Source organism: Portunus trituberculatus, chromosome 19 (genome assembly GCF_017591435.1).
Source record: "Portunus trituberculatus isolate SZX2019 chromosome 19, ASM1759143v1, whole genome shotgun sequence".
NCBI classification, from domain to species: Eukaryota; Metazoa; Arthropoda; class Malacostraca; order Decapoda; family Portunidae; genus Portunus; species Portunus trituberculatus.
The window spans coordinates 4,470,001-4,474,337 of NC_059273.1; the positions used below are offsets into that span (position 1 = coordinate 4,470,001).

Below are 4,337 nucleotides of genomic sequence, written 5' to 3' on the forward strand. Positions count from 1 at the left end.
AAGGGTGACTGCCAACTGACGGAGGAAAGGAGTAAGAGATGAACTGAAGGAGATGAGGAGTAAAAGGAATAGGGAGGAAAATATGAAGGAAATAGGAGCAGAAAGAATGAGAAAATAAATAAGAAAAGAGAAAGATATGTAGAAAGAATATGAAAGTAGATAAGAAGAGGAAGATAAATAGGAAGAGGAGTAAAGTATATAATAGGAGAAAAATGAGTAGAAGAAATGGGAAAGAAAGTTAAGAAGAGAGAAAGAAAAGGAATAGAAATGGGGAAGTAAATGATAACAGGAGAAAAAGGAGTGGAAGGAATAGGAAGATGATTAATAACAAGAGAAAGATGAATGGAAGGAATAGGAAAATAGATAAGAAAGGAAAGATAAGTAGAAAGAAAAGGAAAGTAAATAAGAAAATGAGAAAGATGAATAGAAGGAATGAAAACGTAAACAAAACAAGAGAAAGACAGGAAATAGAAAGAAAAGGAAAGAAAATTAAGACAAAAGAAAGATGAGGAAAAGAAGAAATAAGACAGTAGAAAAGAACCAAAGAAACACAAAGGAAACTACGAGAATTCATTAGACCTATAGACAGCTCCTCGACAAAGCACGCCTATTTATTTCCATCTATCAAATCCATAAACATTCCGTCCAGCTTCCACCTGTCATAACAAAACATAAGAAGATCTCTTTAAAAACTTGACTCTGTACCTCGAAAAGATTAACTCCCTATTCGCTCTCTTCTTGACCTTCCAAATATTTCAATTTAGTGACCTCAGAGTTAGCAAGACGAAAATAACAACAGCGATAGAACAGTTGAAGTATATCTTGTTTTTATACTATTCTCTTAAAAACTTGATTCTGAAGCTCAAAAGATTAACCTATCTCTCTCTCTCTCTCTCTCTCTCTCTCTCTCTCTCTCTCTCTCTCTCTCTCTCTCTCTCTCTCTCTCTCTCTCTCTCTCTCTCTCTCTCTCTCTCTCTCTCTCTCTCTCTCTCTCTCTCTCTCTCTCTCTCTTCATGACCATCCAAACATTTTAATAGCGACCATAAATGTCTTGACACGCCACCTCACTTTTTTCTTCATTAATTTGTGCAACATTCGCGGTCTTAGATCTCATTTTCAACCTGTAAAGCACCACCTCTCCTCCACTAAACCTCATCTGTCCCTCGCCGAAACACAGGATTATGTATTTCCAACTTCCTATGACTTGTCTTCATTTAAGAGGGAGGTTTCAAGACATTTATCTCTTTCTTTTGGCTAACTCTTTCAGACCTGCAAGAGGACTAGCAACTAAGTGGGCCTTTTTTTCACTTCTTGTTACTCTTGTCCAGCTTTCCCTTCTTACATAACAAGATGACCATAGCAATTAAAAAGAAACTAAATCTCCACTCACCAGAACCTTCATGACGGAGGCGATGACGGAGGAACGAACGCTGAAGGAGGTTAAGGAGAAATACTCGTAGATGTATCTGTATCTGCATCACATCCATACTATCTTTTATACCTCCTCACTCCCTCCTCGTCCTTCACGCCCTCGCAGCAGTAGCAGGAGGCGGTGACGGGGCGGTGTAATGCTTGCTTAGGCCGTCCTTTACCCTCCCACCGAGCAAACTGTTGCAGGGCGCCGGTAAACACTGCTTCAAGGGCGCCTACCTCTTGCTGGACCCCGCCCGGATGAGAGAGAGAGTGATGACGATGGTGAAAGAGAGCGAAAGATGAAGGAAGGGGGAAGGAAATAAATAGTAAGAGAGGATGAAAGTAGGATGGAGAGAGAGAGAGAGAGAGAGAGAGAGAGAGAGAGAGAGAGAGAGAGAGAGAGAGATCAGATCCCTTCTTAACCTACGTGTCACTAAGGAATGAAAATTTACAAGGCACAATCTTACAATGGACTTTTTTTTCAAGCCTCAAATTCTTAACATTAATATTGACTTGTGGACTCGTGGCTTGAAATATTCTTTCTTTTTTCTCATCGTTCAATTTTTAATAGTCTTTTTAATTTATAATATTCTCAAGAGAAATTAATGAATGAAAATTTACTAATAGGAAATGAAAACTGTTGTGTGTGTATGTGTGTGTGTGTGTGTGTGTGTGTGTGTGTGTGTGTTTGCTTTCATTGGTGTTGCATGCTTAACACACACACACACACACACACACACACACACACACACACAGCACGTAAGACACACAGTAGTCACACACACACACCTCAGTTCACCTTCGGTAGGTAACCCAATTAAGCGAGACAGGTGTTTTATTAGCCTGTCTACCTGAGAGAGAGAGAGAGAGAGAGAGAGAGAGAGAGAGAGAGAGAGAGAGAATTTGTGTTATGTTTATTATGTCGTAAACGAATGTGTTCCTTAACTTCTCTCTCTCTCTCTCTCTCTCTCTCTCTCTCTCTCTCTCTCTCTCTCTCTCTCTCTCTCTCTCTCTCTCTCTCTCTCTCTCTCTCTCTCTCTCTCTCTCTCTCACACACACACACACACACACACACACACAGCACGCTCGACTCACAATCGAGAGGCCGGGTTCGAATCCTGGTAAACACAGGCAAATGGGCGCGGCTCTTAATGTGTGGGTGTGTTCACCAACAGTAAATAGGTACGGGATGTAACTCGAGGGGTTGTGGCCTCTTTCCCGGTGTGGAGTGTGTTGTGGTCTCAGTCCTACCCGAAGATCGGTCTATGAGCTCTGAGCTCTCTCCGTAATGGGGACAGACTGGCTGGGTGACACACACACACACACACACACACACACACACACACACACACACACACACACACACACACACACACACACACACACACACACACACACACACACACACACATCATATTACACGGTCTTTAAAGTTAGTTCCTCCTCCTCCTCCTCCTCCTCCTCCTCTTCCTCCTCCTCCTCCTCCTCCTCCTCCTCCTCCTCCTCCTTGACCCTCCCGTTACCTCCTTGACCCCCAATGTCACAGTTCATTTCATTACGTGACCAAATTAACCTTAGGTACTTCGAAGAGAGGGAATAGGGAGAGGGAGGATGAAGAGAGAGAGAGAGAGAGAGAGAGAGGGGGGGGAGATGACTGGAGGAACGACAGGAGACAAAAGAAGATCGGAGGAAGGCACAAAGGAGGGAGGGAAGGAATAGGGAGATGGGAAAGTATGAGAGGAGGGAATAGGGAGAAGTGATAAGGATTGGAGGAAAGGAGGAAGAAAGGAAGAAATAGAAGGGAGGAAAAGGGAGAATACGATATGAATAAGAACTACTACTACTACTACTACTACTACTACTACTACTACTACCACCACCACCACCACCACCACCCCCCACCACTACTACCGCCATAACCACCACCACCATTATTCCAGAGAGAGAGAGAGAGAGAGAGAGAGAGAGAGAGAGAGAGAGAGGTACAAGGTCGATGGGACTAATGATAAAACACGCAAAAAAGAACTTTATGCACTTTCTCACGCACATCACGTCTACTAAAGGTGCTAAAGGAGGGAGAGAGGGAGGGAGAGAAGGAGGGAGGGAGGGAGGAGAGGAGGGAGGGAGGTAGAGGAGGGAAGGAAAGGGAAGGGTTGGTTAAGAGGAGAGAAGCGAGACGCGAAAGGAAAGAGAAGAGCAGAGGAACAGAACATTTAATGAACGAAGGAAGGAAGGAGGGGAAGGAAGAGTAGGCAAAGAGAGAAGGAAGAAATGAATGGTAAGTAGAGAAAAAGAGAAAAAGAATAAAAATGAGAGGGAAGGATAAAGAAACAAAGTAAGATAAAGACAGAGAGAGAAATACAAGAAAAGAAAAAGAGAGATGAGAAAAAAAAAAAAGGAAATGAAAGAGAGAAAGGAATGATAAGTAGGGGACAAAGAGAAACGAGAATATTGATAAGAATAGGGGACACGACAGAGAAACTTCTGAGAGATTAGTTTAAATAGAGAAACAGAAAATAAGGCAAAAATAGAGGGAGAGAGAGAGAGAGAGAGAGAGAGAGAGAGAGAAGAGAGAGAGAAAAAAGAAACATAAAACAAAAATGACAAAAGATATCAGCATTTCAGGGAACAAATGAACACTTAACTCTTTCAACACTGGGACGCATTTTGACCTTGATGTTTGTGTACAATTAGACCATTTTATTGACATTAAGAAAGGTCTATGGAGGTCAGAAGATTAGTGGCCAGAGTCGTCACTATTTTAATCCCCCACATGAGTTTCTGAAGCTGTATAAAATCACCAAATAGTAAGCAGAATGAGTGTGAATATGCGTCTCAGTACTGAAGAGGCTAAGCTGATCACGTGAAGACAAGAGACAGTGAAACCAAGAGTCGAAATTTGGCTTTAGAGAATATTGATTAAA

General features: G+C 42.1%; 1 pseudogene; it reads right to left on the reverse strand.

Annotated features, from left to right (window-relative positions):
* The window catches only part of LOC123506321, a 3,288-nt pseudogene extending 1,886 nt beyond the window's left edge, over nt 1-1,402 (reverse strand).
* Nucleotides 1,403-4,337: the final 2,935 nt, after the last annotated feature.